The sequence below is a fragment of the Lissotriton vulgaris genome, chromosome 2_1 (assembly GCF_964263255.1).
Source record: "Lissotriton vulgaris chromosome 2_1, aLisVul1.2, whole genome shotgun sequence".
NCBI classification, from domain to species: domain Eukaryota; kingdom Metazoa; phylum Chordata; class Amphibia; order Caudata; family Salamandridae; genus Lissotriton; species Lissotriton vulgaris.
In genome coordinates, this window is record NC_141687.1 from 172,540,952 (window position 1) to 172,562,114 (window position 21,163).

The window sequence follows — 21,163 nt, forward strand, 5'->3', positions numbered from 1 at the left end:
TATTGAGCCCCTGGAAACTCTTGAGTGACCCAGACTCTGTCCCCTCTGCCTGCAGGTACTCTTCTACAAGAATCCACCTTTGGATTCCAACTGACACTTTTCTTCTTTCCAGTAGCTTTTCTTCTTCGAAGTCCTCTATTTGGTTCAACTGCGGTTTCTGACGCCACTTCAGACCTAAGCACCCGGCTTCCCTGGGATAGATAAATCGGGTACCTCGGTATCCACGGGTGGGGTGGCTCTCCAACCTCCTAACTTCCACGGGGTTTCTTCGAAGTCCACTAGGAAGGGTCTTTAAACTCTAAAACTTCAACCGCCACTTTCCCATAGAATAGTACGGAGCACGCGGGTGTGTTCCCACACTGTACCCGTCCTCCGTGAGGCCCCTACTTACTCACCTTGGGTGGTTCCTTGGGCTCCCAGCAATTCTATATCCTCGCGACATTGTCTTGACTCGAATCGTGGTTCTTATACCACTGTTTTATTATATGGTTTGTCCCCCCCTCGGGGCCCACTGTGTATTAGTGATATTTACTGTCATTTCTGTGCTCAAGTATTGCGTGTTTTGTGATTATCTCAGTGTAGGAGACACTGTGTCATACTAGATAATGATATATTAATAAATACATATTTTTATAATGTTGTGTAGTTCCTAGGACCCCCACGGGACATGAGCGTTTTGGATGGCTTAAACTGAGGGCTTGGTTTGAGGACAGACCCTGGAGACCCCCACAGGATTAGTCAGCCGTTAGACCAGCTAGCTCAACGGTGCCACTACCATCCACCTGTATTCTATAGTGGTGTATGTAGTTACCGGCAACCACTGAATGTGACAACCCTGATTCCTCAGGTATCGTGGAAACAATATGGTATCTTTCGTTCAGTCACCTGTGCTTACTTTTCTCAGAATACACATGGAAATGACGATTGAAAAGGTTTCAAAAATTATTTATTGGTCAAGCGCCAGTCTAGTGTGAAACATATTAGCTGCGACAATCAAAAGACAAGAGCAGGCAAATGTAATCGCTAGTACCAATATAATATATTTCTACCATAGTGCTAATAAGATGAATAAAAACATATTATATAAAACAATAGCATTGACGTACTCCTACAATGCGTAGCCTACCTAAATGGACCTAGCCTAGGTATGTGGGTGAAGCTTGTGTATGTAACTGTCAGGATAGATCCTAATGGAGCCAAGAATCCCACGGGGAAGTACTAACTTCTCTCCTGATGGTTCTGAATGAAGGACTCCATTTCTACATCGAGGATGGCACCCAACAAGGGATGTCAGGTCTCTGCCTGTTGAAGGATCAGCCTGCAGAGTCTCGGTCCAGCCTGGAAGGAACTGAAACCCTCTGGGTATGTAGTGCGCTATACAAATTCCATGACTTGACTTGACTTGACTCCAGGTTTTTTCCATAATTGATATGTTTTTAAAACATTCACTAATCCTGAACAACACTTATGCGGTAGTAATGTACAAGGGAAGGCACCTCAAAAAAGTCTATAGTCAGATTGGGTAATCAAATAATATTTTTTCTCAATTTTAGTGATTAGCAAATCACAGGACAACAATTGAATGTGGTGCCACTCAGGATAAACATGCACCTTACTACCTAGATGGTGGACTACACAGATCCTGCAAAGCATTCACCGTGATAAACAATATAGCATACAGATATCCCGGCACTCAAAAGTAACATCTCTTATTCATATTCATAGATAATCCCAACAGACTGCATTATGTATTGTCAAAATATCACTGGCAACAAACACTAATCCTTAGCTAATCCTTTTTTAACTAAAATAACTCATGCACAGCTGGTTGTAGACCATTGATGAAAAGAAAGTGGTGACCCTTATACAGAATAAATCTACTGTGCCTGGGGACATGTTTATGTACTTCAGGTACAGCGATTAAGATAGGATACCGAGAGTCTGGTTGTCGAAGAGACAGAAGTAAGCTACTAGGTAATAGGTCACCTGTGTTTAGGACTGTTATGTTGTTTGGAGGGGACACATTGTGTCTAATCGGTATGTACATGATGGGACTATCATAAAGCGCATGACACTCACTCCTCATCAAAAGGTCAACAAGGTCAGCTTGATGATGACAGAGTAAATGCTAAAAGAGGGCATGAAAATCATTTATAAATTTGATATGTACTTTAATCATCTTGTACTATATAACATTCAAGGTTGTGATATCTTTATGTGATCCTGACTATGTAACGCTGTAACAAGTAATGATTCCTTGTGTGTACCGACCATCATGCTAAACTTTACCAATAAACAGAGTTATTAAAAAAAGCCTTAAAAAATGTCCATAAAAGTAACATCTATATCGAAAGTATTCTTCTCTAAAACAGCATTCATAAAAGGTCCTTTATATGTTTGCATTGTTTTTCTGAGCACATCGAAAGCAACTATGTTCAGATAGAGCAGCGAAGTAAAACAATGTCAGTTCAACCTTCTATTTAGTTCATGTTTAAAAAGTTGCCAAATGGTTCCCAGCACAGGAGAGGCCAGATTGTTTAGAAATCCTGTGCTGAAGAGTCAGCATCACTGAACATTTCATCGGCAGGAAGCAGTCCTTCTAGTACCTCCAGTATGATATCAAGGGAGCAGAGGTGGTCATCACTAGTTCCCACGGCAGCCGTCGGGGAAGAATTTAATGCCTGTGTGCCTGAGGCTGATGCTTGCACATCCGTGGTGGAGCCAATTTCCATTCTAACAGGAGCTGAAGTGTCACGTAAAGGTTCCAGGAATGCAATCACCAACATGGGAATATGCTGTGGACAACTGTGCACATGGGCCAGCAAAGTCGCCAGGAGCATGTCTTTGTCCGGCAGCGCAACCGATGGAAGTGTCAGACAGAGGTCCAACACACGTCCAAATCCACAAAAGAGGCAGTGGAATACTGGCAGGATGCGGTCATGCCAGACTGGTCTGAAAGACAGGAACCAATGCTCACTCAGCTCTCGTAGCCGAGGTATACGCATGAAGAACACCAACTGCTCACGACAACGTCGCTCCAGCAGTGTTCTCTCCATGTCTTGAGTGATGTTAACATCCATTGCGAAGCAATAGAATTAAAATATGGATGCCCACTACTGAAAGCAGGAGCAAAGGAAGCCCTCCGAAAACGCTTCTGTGTACGTAGTGTATAAATGATGGAATCCCTCGAAAAATGGTTTGAAAGGTGGTTAAGAGACCTGATCCAATTCTCTTAAATAAGTGTACTATTCTAGGCATTTCAGACATGTTAAAGATATGGTGGAACATTTATGATAAATATAGCTGGAAGTTCGTACGGACCAGAGCCTGTATCTCTGCCAAGGACTTTGACACTTGGACATCAAAGTTCGCTCAGGCTGAAGTGAAGGCCACATTATAATGAAATAGCATGGCTTTTAGTCTGCTCAGAGAATCAAACCCCATGTTGGATACATTCAGTGAAGGCCACAGTGGTGCCTCCCTAACTGTGCGAGCTGGGGCAAACAATACTTGCTTACAACAAATAACCCTGGAGTTGACGGACACTAGATAATCAATGCTGGGCATCATAGCACTGTACACTTTACACTGTGAATAGGGGTCCGAAATTGCATGCACACTATGACAATGGTACCATTACTACACTGTACCCTTTGTCTACGCATTGGAGGTAGATATTTTGGACTGTATAATTTTAGGTGCCTGAATATATTACAACATTATGACTGTTTGCTTTGAAAATTTTTGTTTAGGCGACAGGACCTTTGGGCACTCACTGTGGGGAAACGCGATCATTTGACGCATAACAGTTTTTCCCGCCCCTGGCATCTATGGTTGCAGGTATATATGATGGACGCAACCAGATGGTGGATAATAGATTTTTTTTAAAGTGTAATAGTGAGACTTCATTGGTTCAGTGTTAAGCAGAGTGTGTTCACAGTTGGTGTTTCCTCTCTAGTTTTTATACCAACATAGGTTTGATGTGAACCTACCATGAGAAGCTTAATCTGGAACCCCAAAAGCCCTGAAGAAGTTGCCTGAAATTCTATATGGGCAATGAAACATGTCGGCAGCGTGATTGATTATGGTTTGATTTTAACCATTTTAATGTGGGAAGCTAGCAGCACCAAATAAAGGTAGTTTCAGCTAGGTAGCTTCACCAAGTTTTAATTGTGAGGATTATCTGCTTATATCCTCATGGGGTCAATTGGACAAACATTACATTAGCTTGCTATGACACTTAGATTTTGAGTTTTCTTTGATTTCATAGGTAAAGGTTTTTGTTAAATAACACATACACACATGTTTCTTTAAACAGGAAAGGTGGTAACCGATGATGATAAGTGGGCTTGCTGACAAGTACCAGCTAGCAGTCCCCTTGGTGTTACAACCGTGAGGTACCTCCTTTCCTTTCCACACTTTTTCTTGCACATTGGGTGGACTATGATGGTATGAACATTTTAGAAACTATTACACACCCCAGCCTAGGCACGTAGTTAAGCCCGTGAGGGAGGTATAAAGTGTATAACAACCCCTGTAGTGCTGGACGGTAAAAGCTGGGTGTAATGACTAGTGATCAGGCCCATTGTTGATTGGTAATACGTTGAGGGGGGGTCGGCCTGTTCACTTTTTTCCCCCTATCGCGCCTATTGTTTGGAGTCTTTAATCTATCGCCAAGGAACATGCCCAGAACGCAATGATTGAAGTGTCCAGCTTAAAAGCCTAATAGCACATAGCTCTGATTGCCCATGTTGTAGAATAGACAAATCATATTCCATTACGTTGATAGCTGAGGACACAATGTTGCCAGTGAATAAATACGGGACGAGAGTGTTGTCATGCTGTTGTCTACCACAGCCAAGGCCCTTTCTAGGTTAATTCTATCCATTTTACGAAGGCTCTGTGCAGCTTCCTGTTGGGAGACTTTCTAAACCTCATTATAGATGGTATATAAGAAGCGTTTCCTATGTGGTTTTTTAGGACCTAACAAGAAATCCCTAAGATCCATGTTGTCTGACAGAAGGGACAAGTGTTGTTTCACCTGTGATAGCGTTGAGGTCTTTAGCAAATCTAGGCACAACTTCCAGACTCTATAGGAAGTCACTACCCATGGGTCGTCTGTGTGTACATAGCGTGGGTCGGGCCTATGTATACTAAACCCTTTGGTAGTACCCTTGAATCTTGCATTACACATATTCGTGTCTTCAGGCTAAACCAACCAACCCTTCCAATTGGGAGATGATTATTTGTATGTACTTGTACCATGTGTCCCCTCATTTCTTAGTGTGTTCTTCGTGAAATCCTTAATAGGTGTGGGTGAAGGGATGCTCGGTGTTTTCAGATCTTTGATTTTTGCCAACCCATATTAGCTAGTCTGTTGCACTGTTCTTTTCAGGAAAATCGTCTGTAATGGTATGAGGCAAGCTCTGTGGCCTCTTTCAATGAGGCCGACATCTTTAACCCTGGATATTGACTCACTTAGTTATAGATAGATATGGGTTCGTATTTTTGCACTACTTGGAACTGTTTGCACAAGTGAAGCCATAAGAGTCTGTGTAGTACCTGGTCACAAATTCCCAAAATTATAACGTAGTAGCAAATACATAATTTATAACCACAGCAAGTCATGGTTTAGCTAGCATGTTGTAATTCTCTTTTATTCATTAGATAGTAGCTGTCAGCAGGGAGGGAGGGGGGATAGTTCAACACTTTAGATAGTTGTTTAATGTTTTGGAGATATTGTCATTTTAACATTGTAACAGCAGGATTAACTGCAACTCACAACACAGGGACAATGTGAGACAACGAAATAACGTCAGACTCGGATCCAAACAGGCAACTATAGAGATTTTGTAAAGTGATAAAGCTAATGGTCTCATATAAAGTCATGTTTGTATATCTCTATGGAACTATTGCTTCTCTGTTGTATGTGCAGAAAAATGAATAAAGTTTGTTTAAAAATAAATGATACAAGCTCTGAATGAAGCATCAGTTCCCTGAACCTGCCACTTTCCTGTACCCCACATAGATTTTGTGTCTATGGTGTCTCTCCAGTAGCCGAAACCCTGTATAAACAGTTGGGAGATAAAAGGTGCTGAATATATCAGCTTTAGTCTGTGCAAGTTTGTAGTAAAATGATTGTGGTTGGATGTATTGTACACCGAAAAGTATGCAAAGTTGTGTACGAATGTGGCAGAACTACCTTTTGGCTGTATTGGGCAATGTTCTCATTGATGGTACACATTCGCAGTGCATGGTACACTTGCTCTATGCAAACAATTATGACCTTAATGCTGGTAACAAAACATGGTATCCTAGTCAGTTGTATCCTCATACAAATCCCTGTAAGAATATGCAGCAGATTGTTCTAAATCTGTGAGCATAGTATTTACAGTCTGAAAGTCATCAGATAGTGTACTGGGGATAATGAAATCATTTAAAGAAATTTTAAACAAATGTAGAATTTTCAAATGTTCAGTGGGGCCATATACATCGTAAGAAACTTTATCCCAAACTATACCATCCAGTATTAGAATTTCTGTAATATTTACCAGGGGCAAGTCTCTTTGTTTAAGGTGTAATGACATATGTGGTTTTAAGACCACGTTCACAGATTGTACTGCAGAGGGTTCTGGGAGTTAATGTCCGTTCAGAAGAAGAAAAAAGACAGTCAGTGTGCCAATCCAAATTAACAAGTATACTGCCCCTATTGCGAAACAAATATGCAACCAAGGTAGCACTAAGTAAGTCTTTTTGAGAAATAGATAGAATTGACGAAATGTTTCTTTCTTTGAAGTGGGTGGCATTTGATCATGTTCTCTTGGATCTGAAGAGAAATCATCGAAGTTGATGAAGTAGCTAGACGCAGTTTGATCTATCTTCGGTAGCTCAGCAGGTTTTGTAGAACTGGCAGATGTGTCGTTTGAGGGCACATTAATGTAGATATCATAGTTGGGCCGAATTGCAATTTGCATTGTTGTTTCTTCTTGATGTTTTTCAATTGCAGCTGGAATGATTTGTGCTCCATTATTCGTTACTTCTTCACATTGCGTAGTGGAGTCTTGAAAGGTTATTTGTTTCTCCATGTGAGTTTCCTGTATAGTAGCAAGAGAGGTCTGCAGCTACTCAGGACCCAATGGGGCCTACTGTTGAGAATTGGCCACATGATGCAGTTTGATCATATCAATGGAGACAGATTCTTTCTTCTTTTTTGACGGCAAGAGGCCGAAGAAGTACTATTCTTGTTCCCACTACCGCTAGGACAGGTACAGCTGTTCTGTAAGATGGCCCAAACTTTCTTCTGTCCATGATATTTTCCCTGACTAGGTCCCTAATCTTCGGGACCCAGGTAGGTCTTGCCGGAACTAGTTTCACTTCCACAGTGGTGGTGCATTTGACTTGCACATAGCTTTGTAAAGCTCGGAATTCATTGAGTTTCTGCAAAACAGTCATTCAGTTGAAATGGTTTTGCATCCGCCACTGTGCTGGACAATCGAGATCAGGTACCCACATTCTTGTCCCAAACAGGATTTCATAAGGGGTACGGCCTCCCAAGGATTTTCTTGCCATTATATGTGGTGCCCTGTGGACCCCATATATGCGAATGACCCAACTACCACCCTTGCCTAATACCATTGTTGTTAAGGATTGCTTTAGGTCCTAGTTTTTCCTCTCCACCATCGAATTTCCCTCGCGATGGTAGGGAGAGGAGTACTGCAAGGCCATGCCCATACATTTTTTATGGCTTCCTTGTCAGTCCTAGAGCTAAACGTAGGGCCACTGTCAGAATGTAACCTGCCAATTGCGTATGTCTCAATGAAGACTTGCAAATACTTTATAACAGTTCGAGCATCAGCTGAGCTCTGGGGCCAAACGCATAGGAATCTAGAGCATGAATTCACTGACACCAGGATATACTTGCAAGCCCCAACTGAATTTAGGGCACCAAAGTGGTCCAAATAGACACATGCGAGAGGTCTGTCTGAAATCAGTATTGGTGTTTGTGGTGGCTTGTGAATGGTGAAACCCTTCATCTGCTGGCACATATAGCACTTCAGGACATAGTCCTTTGTTTATTTTGTCAGCCCCGACCATCAGTAATGCTGCTTCAATAATTAAATTGTTGCAGTGACTCCTGCATGTGCAGAGCTCAGATCCTTGTGTGCAGCTTGTATTAAACATAATCTGCGATCTTTGTTTGGTATTACTCTATCCCCAACTCCTGGAATTTGAGCATACGGTGTGTTGTGTGCATCTAACTTGTAGGAGTACTTGAGTGGAGAGCCTTTTGGCAGGACGACAGAGCCGTTCGTTGTGGCAATGATAGCTACTATTGTATCTCTGTCTATTCTCGTGAGTGAATGAGTGATTGTAGCAATGGCAGCAGTTCGTACTGTTGCCTTGTCGGCTTGATCAGACATTGAATTCCCTACAATGTGTTTGCCAATACGATGAAGACTCAAAGTGTGAATAACTTGAGCCCGTGGCAGGCATGCTTTCAACTTTACTACTTGTTCCCATAATAATTTGGATTTTATTGTGCAAACCTTGGAGTCTCTGAACCCATTCTGGCCCCAGTAGTGAAGATATGTGTTGTAAGATTGCACGCAGTAAAATGAATCGCACACATATCAGTGTGGGCAATTCCTGATCCGTATACTGTAATGCTAGTATCAGGACTTTCAGTTCTGCCAGCTGTGCTGTAAATCTCCCAGAGATTGCGTTGCTGGGATGGAACTTGCCGTCCCGCATTCGACCTTTCACTATAGCACACGCTGTGCTATATTGCTGCTTACTTCCAATAGCCAGTTGGGAAGAACCATCAGTGTGAATTATGCACTCATACTGACCAGAGGCAAGATCTAATTCGGTAGAAGGGTATTCTTGTTTGTACGGCAGAAATGCTTGTGTTTTTAGTGTAGGATCAAATCTGAATTCTACACCTGATGCAGAGAGAGAATTAGCCAATTGTATCCACTGTGGCGGCAATGCCGGCTTTTGTTACCGATTCTAAAGTCGGTATCAGGGTCACAACGATAATGTGTTTCCCATGTGCTAGTGCTCTTTCTCTCCCTACAGCAGTCTGTACTGCCGTCAGTATTTTTCCTGTTGCTGAAAATCGATTTTCAGTGTTCGTGTACAAATTAGATTTGTACCCGATTGGAACTGTCTCACCTTCATTGAACGTGATGTAGGTACACCCTGATAACCTGGGGATGACCCATATTACCAGGTTGTGGATGTTTACTTGTGTCTGCAAGTGTTTTGAAGCTATCACATCAGCTTGTACTTTACGTAGAGTGTTTGTATGGTTTTGAGTCCAGTTGTTTGATGTGAAATCAAGTCTGATTAAGTCCTAGAAAGGTTTTACTCTTTCCGCGTAATGTATGTTTAGCCATAATTTAGAAATCCTAAAATGGATAGTAAACCCTTCAGAGTATTTGGAGCCTGGATTAGTGAGCATTTTCCTAGAAAATTTGCAGCCAAGCTTTTTCCTTCACGTGACAGCTCATATCCCAAATATATCACGCTGTTGCAGGGATTCCGTGCTCAGACAGAACTGTGCATAGAGGCTTGAAACCTCAGAGAATTAGGGTGTGCCAAAACTCACCTTAGTACCCAAAAATCCCCTACCAGACTAGCAATCAGTGTCTCATTGGTCATTATAAACTCCCAAATGCTTAGACACACCAGAACATAGACTTAGTACACCTCAGGTAACGTGGAACACATGAACACTCTTTCGTTATACAATCATTTCAGTCCAGAACAAGGAATATAAAAGGACACTTGCATATTTGAAATGTTTATTCACTAATGCAGTGTTCTCAAACGCAGTATCTTAGCTAATACAAGCAAACATATTATAAGAAACAAAGTAATCAGCATAGTCATTAGTCCATAGAGCACAAATGGTGAAAGCATAGTATTATGCAAAAATGAATAGGGTTTAACAAAACCTAATTCTCACCCTCCCTAGCTAGTATATTATATTATATCTTAAAAGATCTCTTTTGGGTTTTAGCAGAGCGGCGCCATACCTCAAGATCCTAGTGGTAAGGGATCACATCATCAGCAACCAGCTCTTCTGCATGCGAAGCACCATCAAGTGTGATTGTATGCTCTTGTGCAAAGCAATATAAAACGCGCCTAAAGCCAGAACTTGGCTGCAGCTGCATGTATGTTATGTCTAGGAACGTGTGAAGATCAGTGCTCACAACAACTACTGTGTTGAGATATCCTTGAAGGTTTCAGCACTCACTGTACAGACACAGCTCGCCAAGCAAGGCTGATATCAGTGTAACAACATATTATTCTCGTATGAATCAAAAACATTCTACTAGGCTCAAAGCTAAAGCAACAACTATGCGTTGTGTGTAAAAGCAGCAGAAAGGTAAAATGGCGTTTAAACTCCTAAAAAGCTCATGCTAACTTAACACAGCATACAGGCTATATATATCTATATATCACCCACCCTTGATCTGAGCACGTATCAGATTAGATAAGATAAGATAAGAAAAAGGACTCAATTGTTGAAAGCAGAGTTCAATAAAACGTTCAGTTCAAAATCGAGTAGGTGAGGAAAAAATAATTTAGTCCGCCCGAAAATCCAAAATCTCACCAGCATGACATTGTAATGTCCACTGTTAGTAAAGCCAATAGACCTGATTAAAAAAATAATATCCATCATATTTCGGAAAACATTTTTTTTTTCTTTTTGAGAGAAAGAAAAAATTACGACATCAAAGGCCTCAATAGGAGTCAGCCTTAAACTGAGTATGCAAAATAAGCAGCAACAGCTTCCAAAAGGAAATCACTGTTATCATCCGAAAATAACTCAGCCATCCAATTTAATAGTGAGGAAGAACATACATGCTCTTCAATAACTGGAGCCTCTAGAACCATCAGAGGACAACTCGGTGGGTTCTCAATGAAGCTGTGTGCCAAGAAATCTTGCACTGCTGTGAATATATTCCAATGACCCAGTACTGCATGCATCGCTGCAAAGACCATAATCCCTCTGTCAGAACAAAGCAATTCATGAGTAACTAAGGGACTCATGAGATGATCATAATCCACTTCAGGAGACACCAAATTGCAGAGACACAAATCCAGGGCCCAAACGAAATCACAGCTCAGGCAATGAAACACAGGCTGGACACAGGTGAAATAGGAAAATCGAAACGATAATCCATACGATGCACTTAAGGTGGCAAGTGGCAGCACACCATAGTATTCAAGCATCCTGTTGCGACACAGCGCTAACTGTTCCCGCTCGTTTGCGAACACAGGACGGCATCCATTTTGAATTAAACAAAATAGCAACAAAAAGCCAGCAGCCAGCGCCAGTAAAAAGGGAAATCCACCAAATAGGCTGGAAAAGATCGAATGGAAGAAAGCAGGAATGACTCCAAATATCTTTTGGGAAGAAGTCACTAGACCACAGCTCACTACTTTAAAAAAATGAGCCAGCCCTGATGTGGAGGATGCGTTAAAGATTGTATGAATCAGCTCACCAAAATGTAAAGGAAGGTCAGTATTTAATAAGGCATGCACTTCTGTGCTGGTGTTAGCTACGTGAAGGGCAAATGTTTCACGAGCAGATGCCATGGCAACTTCTTTTTGTGACAATAAGGCTCTTATTCTGCTCATCTTTTTGAACTCTGACTTCAAGGTCGGAATTCTTGGCCAGATGGAAACATCCAGGTTCCCATGCCGGGGTGGATACAGCACATTTTTACAGCAAACCACACACTCACTGACTGTTACAACATAAGCTATGCCTTTCAATAACCCACAACAATCCTCATTATTTAAAAGTAAATTATTCCCGTTTGCTAATAAAGTAAAAGTCGGGACAATAGAAGGCACCGGTGTACCTTTCAAAACACACGCCAAATTAGGGCGGTCCTGGTTACAGGAGCCATGCAAATGGATGTGTATACACATCAATGAGTGATCTGGTGTTTCTGTACACTCTTCTCCTTTCAGATAAACCTCTTTCCCGTCCATAAGGCATCTGTAAGTGAAAGGGAGAGACTAGGCTTCATGTAACTAGGAGGTACCAAGCGGCTCGTACTTGCCAATGGCAAAATATTTCATGCAATTTGTATACTGGAAAAGTGCAAAAGGTAAAGTTATTAACCCGTGGATAAGCCACGTTGCAGCTGTGGCCCCTGCCACTGAAAAGGGTAAAGGGTCATATGTATCAAGCTCATTTCGGCCTTTGCGAATGCTAATTAGCTAAATGGTATGTATGTAACATGTTTGATGCAAAATAAGGAATCGCAAAATTAGCTATTCCTTATTTTGCGATTGCACTTAAGGAATCGCAAATTTTGCGATTTCTTGAATGCAATGTATCAAAGAAAAAATATTCCAAAAATGCCATTAAGGATTCGCAAATTACCACCAACTTCTAGTTGGTGGTAAGTTGCGAATTCTTTTAAAACAGCTTTTTTCAAAAAAACCAAAGGTGCCATATGACGCTCATACATGCCCTTAGTGCATGTATGTGCGCCATATGCCCCCAAATGTCATTTTCAGGGGTGCAGCAGGGTGTTCTTGAGACACCCCTGCACCCTTGAAAATATTCCTAAATTGCGATTAGCAAATTGCTAATCGCAAATTCCCCCTTCATTCCTATGGGCCTCCGGGCAAATGGGTAATTTGCGATTAGCTATTTGCTAATCGCAAATTAGGAATGGTAAGAAATCGCTATGAAACAGCGATTTTGTACATACAAACCGTTTTGCGAATTCCAAATAGCGATTCCTTAAAATTCGCTATTTGGAATTCGCAAAACGGAACTATGATACATATTACCCAAAGACTCTAAGCGTTCAAAGTGTAACATGGAAAAAGAAGCATCTCTCATTGAAAGCAAACATTGTTTTTCAGTTAAATTAAACGGAGCAAACAGAGATGTAACATTAATGTAATTCCAAGGCACTTTTCCATTTTCAGTGTCTGCAGGGTCCATGCAAACTGCATAATAGAACGCAATTGATTTTGACCATGGTACAAAACAGATACTTCATCCTGTACAATTTCAACAACAGATGACACAATATTATCCAATGTGTAAATTCGGGAGGAAAGGGTGCTAATGCTGTTATCTACAACTGCAAGTACTTTTTCCAAATTAGCTTGATCAATAGCCCTAAGGCGGGTAGCCGCTTCAATCTGTGATGTTTTCCAGAGTTCATTATAAACGGCATAGATCCATCTTTTAGATCTACCCTTAGCCAGGCCCTTTATGAACGGTACAAAAGAGGGTGGTGATGGACGGAGCATCTGAATCAATCAAACACTCACACCCAGTCAAAAGATCTGGATTTAATCCATCACTGTTCTTTAGCCCACTCTGCCACCCCAGTTCAGACATGGCTATATGCAAATCAGTCTGACCCTGTGCCTCATGGGAACAGTCCAGCCCGAACTGCCAAGCCATATCTTCCCTGAACCGGAAACAAGCTTCCGAGGACCGTCTTCTGGCATTCCAGCCGTCATCAGCCCGGCTTGCTTGAATCCAGTGGCAAAGTGACGAAGGGACTCACGTCTGAGCATACCCTGCCATACTTATGGCGGCCAAAAGCGGTACAAAAGGGGGTGGTGATGGACGGAGCATCTGAATCAATCAAACACTCACACCCAGTCAAAAGATCTGGGTTTAATCCATCACCGTTCTTTAGCCCACTCTGCCACCCCAGTTCAGATATGGCTATATGCAAATCAGTCTGACCCTGTGCCTCATGGGAACAGTCCAGCCCGAACTGCCAAGCCATGTCTTCCCTGGACCGGAAACAAGCTTCCGAGGACTGGTTTCTGGCATTCCAGCCGTCTTCAGCCCGGCTTGCTTGAATCCAGTGGCAAAGTGAGCAAGGGACTCACGCCTGAGCATACCCTGCCACACTTATGGCGGCCAAAAGCGGTACAAAAGGGGGTGGTGATGGACGGAGCATCTGAATAAATCAAACACTCACACCCAGTCAAAAGATCTGGGTTTAATCCATCACCGTTCTTTAGCGCACTCTGCCACCCCAGTTCAGACATGGCTATATGCAAATCAGTCTGACTCTGTGCCTCATGGGAAAAGTCCAGCCCGATCTGCCAAGCCATGTCTTCCCTGGACCGGAAACAAGCTTCCGAGGACCGGTTTCGGGCATTCCAGCCGTCTTCAGCCCGGCTTGCTTGAATCCAGTGGCAAAGTGAGCAAGGGACTCACGTCTGAGCATACCCTGCCACACTTATGGCGGCCAAAAGCGGTACAAAAGGGGGTGGTGATGGACGGAGCATCTGAATCAATCAAACACTCGTACCCAGTCAAAAGATCTGGGTTTAATCCATCACCGTTCTTTATCCCACTCTGCCACCTCAGTTTAGACATGGCTATATGTAAATCAGTCTGACCCTGTGCCTCATGGGAACAGTCCAGCCCGAACTGCCAAGCCATGTCTTCCCTGGACCGGAAACAAGCGTCCGAGGACCGGTTTCTGGCATTCCAGCCGTCTTCAGCCCGGCTTGCTTGAATCCACTGGCAAAGTGAGCAAGGGACTCACGTCTGAGCATACCCTGCCACACTTATGGCGGCCAAAAGCGGTACAAAAGGGGGTGGTGATGGACGGAGCATCTGAATCAATCAAACACTCACACCCAGTCAAAAGATCTGGGTTTAATCCATCACCGTTCTTTAGCCCACTCTGCCACCCCAGTTCAGACATGGCTATATGCAAATCAGTCTGACCCTGTGCCTCATGGGAACAGTCCAGCCCGAACTGCCAAGCCATGTCTTCCCTGGACCAGAAACAAGATTCCGAGGATTTATGCGGATCCGTCACAAGGAGGGTAGGTAGAGGAGACCCGATTTATGATCCCTAGTGAAAAGATCGTTGGTTGTGCCTCCATCGATGACTTCTTGGTTAAAGTGCAAGAAGAAATGAAACAGTTGGATCTGGCTCCGTGGCTGTCGGAACCTGGGTTTACGTTAAGGGATGGGTTATTGTATCAGGCAAAGAAGCTGTTTGTGCCCCCTGAGTTGCGTACATTGGTTCTTACTCATTGTCATTCATCGTCCCTGGTTGGGCATCCCGGGGTCAATAAGACCAAAGAGCTTTGTAAGCGTTGGTCCTGGTGGAAGTCTTTGGCCCACGATGTGCAGGTATTTGTGGCCTCATGCCCGGTGTGTGCTGTTAGTAAGTTATCGCACATGCCACCATCTGGGTTGTTGCACCCTTTGCCAGTGCCTCCCTCCCCCTGGCATACGATCAGTATAGATTTTGTGACCGATTTGCCGCCTGATTCAGGGTTTACGACCATTTTGGTCGTAGTGGATTTATTTACTAAAATGGCACACTTCGTTCCCTTGCCAGGGTTATCCACGTCTAGGGAATTGGCTGATGTATTTATGGCCCTAGTGATCCGATTGCATGGGGTACCTACTGCCATCGTTTCAGATGGAGGGGCACAGTTTGTATCACATTTCTGGACTGCCCTATGCCGGTCTTTAAAAATGGACGTACGGTGGTCAACAGCTTACCATCCACAAAGCGATGGGCAAACTGAACGCACCAATCAAACCATGGAGCAGTATTTGCGATGTTTGCTAACGTCGCTGACGGGCAGTTGGGTTCAAGCCCTTCCTGTGGCTGAGTTTGCCTATAATAACAGTATGCAATCAGCATTAGGTATGTCGCCGTTTTACTGTTCGATGGGGTTCCATCCCAAGACAATTCCCATTCAACCATCTGAGTGGGTGCCAGCAGTGGATTCCCTTAGTAGGGATTTGATTGATATCTGGAAGAAAGCCCAACAGCAGCTGTTTGAGTCTATGAAGGTCATGAAGGCACAGGCAGACAGGCATAGACGGCCAGCTCCCCTGTATGCAGTTGGGGATAGGGTTTGGCTAGCAACAAAAAACCTGAGGTTGTCGAGACCGAGGAAATTTCAGCCTCGGTTTGTAGGTCCCTTTCCTGTCCAGAAGGTGGTGAATCTAGTAGCGATTAGGTTGACCTTACCGGTTGAGTATAGTATTCATCCAGTGTTTCATACCTCTTTGTGGAAGCCTTATGTCACCACCACTCAAGAGTTGCCACCTCCTCCTCCTGTTTTGATTGATGATAACATGGAGCATAAGGTTAACACTGTATTAGATTCCAAGCGGATGATGGGACGGTTGTACTACCTTATAGACTGGAAGGGGTATCCCCGAGTGGATCGTTCCTGGGTTCCAGCGAGCCGGGTGCATGCTGCCCGGTTGGTACGTCTGTTTCATCGCCTGCACCCTGGGAAACCTAGGCCGGCGGGAAGGCTTTTGGGGGGGTGGGATACTGTTGGGGTTCAGGGGGGGCAGGTGCCTTCTGTCTAGTTCCCCGGTCACTGGTTTTAGCATAAAGTGGCAAGTGCATATGTGAATTTATGGACGCTCCCTCGGGCTCGCTTTAAAAGGGCTTGCCCGCAGGAAACCGGTGCTTGGTTTCTTGGATGGTCCCTTGCCATGTGTTTCCAGTTCCTGTTTTTCTACCTTGTTCCCTTTCCATTGAGCTCTATTCCAGCTGTCCTTCGGAGGGCTGGATTTCGATTCCCCTTTTTCCCATTTACCCTGTTTCTGATACCTTTGGGCATTACTGAACCCATATTAGGGACCTGTTTTGGTATTTCGGTGACGCTTTGGGATTCGCGGCTGCGTTTCCTTTGAGTTCTGGCTTCCCGTTATTTTTTTCTTTTTTGTACGCAAACCATCTTGTTGTGTATCTTTTGGGTGGTTTCACGAAGGAGCTGAATAACAGCCGTTTTTTGTGCTACCTTCGTGTTCTTTTAAGTCCAGGGGTTTTTGGGTGTCTTTCAAATTCCCCAGACGCCTTTTTTCCCCTATCCCTTCTTTGTCTTTTCTTTTGTTAATTCCACCCCCTTTGACATTCTCGGTGTTTCCCGAGGGGGCGTGGTTGTTCCGGGGTTACACAAAAAAGAACCAATACGATTGCAGTGGAGTATTTCCTGTTTCGTATCAAGCTACCCCCGTTTGTTAACTGGGGTAAGCAGGGAGGTCGGTGGTTCGTGTGTGTACTTGGCACTGGTATCGTCTGTGGGGTGTGTCTAATCTTGTCCCCCTTTTCTTTTATAACGGTCTCGTCTGGGTCAAGCAGTCACCTGCTGTGAAGCTGGAGGAGACGAGCTGTGTTCCCCAAGACCTTGGGTTCCCTTGTTTTGTTTACCCACCTTCTCCCGGTGTCGTGTTCTCCACCACCCGGATTTATTTGTGGCTGTTGGGGGTCATGACGAGGGTAGGGGATTGGGACGTTCTTCACTCCTGCGGTGTTTGGCTGGTTGGCATCGGAACACCCACCTGGCTCTTAGTAATCCTAGTATCATAACACTCAGTGAGCGTGGGCCCAATTGCATTTCAAACCTGCATAGTAAATCCCTTATATTGCTTGACTCCTGTGGGTCACGTCCATCACCCAGCCCTGTCCCAGTCAGAAGCAATAAACCATCCATCACTAAGTGAACAGGCGTGAAATAACTAAAGAGATCTGCAACATAGTGCTGGCCAACGGAGGACTTTAGCCCGCTTTTGGAGATCACCACTAACTACATACGTTGACTGTTCCTTGACATCTCACAATGACTATGATAGAAGGGATGATTGTAATAAAGTCCACGCAAGGAGTCCCACTTGTGGGACATACCCGCGCCGCACGGCCACCAGCTGCTGCGTGTGCCCCATTGCCTTGCCCTCTGCCTCGCTGCCTGCTTCGCTGCTTCGCTGCCGGTTGACGCTGCTGTTGTTGTTTTGGTTTTGTTTTGTTCTCCATTTCCATTTGTGCCTGTTTTATTATTATTATTTTGTGCCCGTGTTAGCGTTTTGATCTCCATTTGTGCCTGTAAAGTAAGTAAGTAAGTAAAAAATTTATTTGTATATGATTAATTAAAATCTTTACAAAATTGAAAAGTATCCGTAGTAATTTTTGCTTTAACGTACAAACAAAAACAAAAAATAAGGTGCATAAAATTACAGTGATGTTAACAGTTATATGGTTAGCATCATAGGATTAAAAGTTCATATGGCATGGTTAAGTCTCTTTCTTATTAGGTCAAAGAACTTCACAACTTGACAGTTCAATTTAGTGTCGCTAGTAGAAAAGCACAATATGGCTGCCTGTCTGCAAGTCCGGACAGCATAAAAGTTAAAAAAAGGACGTAAGAGATTGAACCTTAGGTCCTTTATGCTAGGGCAGATGCAAATCACATGAATTATGTCTTCCTTGCCGGTTTTGCATATGCGACACTGTTGTGACGGGTTATTTCTCTCCCAAGGTGGAAGATGTGGAAGTATGGGAATTACACCAAGTCGTAATTTTAGGAATTTTTCTTTAACATTTATTTTCATGCCAATACTGAAGTACGCTTGTGGCCGCAGTTTTTCATAAGCTCCCACCGTTAGCCATCCATGTGCTCGGTTTGCTAGGTCTTTCTTGTCTTCTATCGCTGAGATGATGCTAGCTGATTTTTTTGCTACTTTTTTAAAGGACAAGAGATCCATTGATGTTTCCCAGGTTTCAGTCAGGCCTAGAACTTTGAGAGAATCATATAAGTAGGCTCTCGGTGCGAGATTGCGGTGCCGAAGTAATTCTTCCCATAGGTTTGCACATAGAGATCCAGCATCTGCGTTGCGAATTTTATGCCAGTTTGTTGCATACACGCTCCGCCTCTCTAGAGTTTGTTTCAAGATACCGAATTCTAGTCGTATCTGAGCCGGGGAAACGTACTTGGGAAGATTGAAAATAGCCCTGTATGAATTGGCAATAAGAGTGTCCAGTAACGCCGCATCCTTACCATGGTGTGATTCACTCCCATATGTGAGAGTCGGTTTTAATTTGGCACTCAATAGATCGAGAAGAGGTTTCAGTGTCAGATCAGGTAATTTACCCTTCAATGTTTTTAGAGACATATAAGTCATTATAGCCTTCCCTCGCAAGGATTTAAACTGCGCCCTCGAGGTGTTATTTGAGTCCAGGATTACTCCCATTTGTGCCTGTATTATTGTCATTCTGTGCCCGTATTAGCGGTTTCCTTCCTGTTTGCCCGCCTACCTCGCCGCCCTCCGTCTTCCCTCCCCGCTCCCCGCTTCCCGCCACCACCGCTGACCCCGCCCCTTTTTTCCTTCTGTTCCCTCCCCGCTCCTGCCTCCCAGCTGCTCCGCCCACCCGCGCACTTGGCCTTATATGGCGACCGTGCGACGCAGGTGAGTGTGACCCACTTGTGGGACACCCCCGCGCCGCACGGCCACCAGCTGCTGCGTGTGCCCCATTGCCTTGCCCTCTGCCTTGCTGCCTGCTTCGCTGCCGGTTGACGCTGCTGTTGTTGTTTTGGTTTTGTTTTGTTCTCCATTTGTGCCTGTTTTATTATTATTTTGTGCCCGTGTTAGCGTTTTGATCTCCATTTGTGCCTGTATTATTGTCATTCTGTGCCCGTATTAGCGTTTTCCTTCCTGTTTGCCCGCCTACCTCGCTGCCCTCCGTCTTCCCTCCCCGCTCCCCGCTTCCCGCCACCACCGCTGACCCCGCCCCTTTTTTCCTTCTGTTCCCTCCCCGCTCCCGCCTCCCAGCTGCTTCGCCCACCCGCGCACTTGGCCTTATATGGCGACCGGGCGACGCAGGTGAGTGTGACCCACTTGTGGGACACCCCCGCGCCGCACGGCCACCAGCTGCTGCGTGTGCCCCATTGCCTTGCCCTCTGCCTCGCTGCCTGCTTCGCTGCCGGTTGACGCTGCTGTTGTTGTTTTGGTTTTGTTTTGTTCTCCATTTGTGCCTGTTTTATTATTATTTTGTGCCCGTGTCAGCGTTTTGATCTCCATTTGTGCCTGTATTATTGTCATTCTGTGCCCTTATTAGCGTTTTCCTTCCTGTTTGCCCGCCTACCTCGCCGCCCTCCGTCTTCCCTCCCCGCTCCCCGCTTCCCGCCACCACCACTGACCCGCCCCTTTTTTCCTTCTGTTCCCTCCCCGCTCCCGCCTCCCAGCTGCTCCGCCCACCCGCGCACTTCGCCTTATATGGTGACCGTGCGTACGCGCAGCGGTCACGCGCAGCGGGCGCGCCGTTTGTGCGCCGAAGGCGCGCCAAAGGTAAGCCTGTCTGCGCCCGTCCGCGCCTGGACCGCGCCCAGTGCCGGGACCCCTGGCCCTCGAGGACCCCGACCGACCCGCCTGACGTACACCGCCGCCACCCTCACCGCACTCAACACCGGCCGAGTCCCGGGATGCTGCAGAGCCACCCCACGACGCATCCACGGACCCTTCAGCTGCAACACCTGCAAGTTCACCTGCATCCGGACCCGCCCGACACCAGCACCTGCCAAACCGAACACCAGCAGCAACCACCTTAAGTGCATCCTGCTCAACACCCGCTCCGTCCACAGACACGCCATCGAACTCTGGAACCTCCTCGACACCACAGCCCCTGACGTTGCCTTCATCACGGAGACCTGGATGAACGCCTCCTCAGCGCCCGACATCGCCATCGCCATCCCAGAAGGATACAAGATCACCCGGAAGGACCGCAACGCCAACCAGGTGGGAGGAGGCATCGCCATCATCCACAAGAACACCATCCGCATCACGACCAGCACCGACAACACCCCACCCTCCGCCGAACACCTGCACTTCCAGATCCACACCGACCCGAAGACCACCCTCAGAGGCACCCTGATCTACCGACCTCCGGGACCACGCACTCAATTTAGCGAGGACATCGCCGACTTCGTCAGCCCGCACGCCCTCCCCTCCGCTGACTACATCCTCCTGGGGGACTTCAACTTCCACCTGGAGAACAACAACGACTGCAACACCAGCACCCTGCTCGACAACCTCGCCAACCTTGGACTCAAGCAGCTGGTGTCCACCCCCACCCACCTCGCCGGACACACACTCGACGCCATCTTCTCATCCAGCAGAGACATCGCCTTCAGCCACGCCACAGAACTCCACTGGACAGATCACAGATGCATCGACTTCACCTTCAGAAGAACGACGACCCACCACCACCAGCAACAGGTTGCCCGAAGAAGCTGGAACAAGATCACAGCCGACACCCTCCGACCAGCTCAGCGAACCCCAGCCAGGCCGCCGACAACCTCAGGAAGTGGATCAGCAACTGCGCGGACGAAC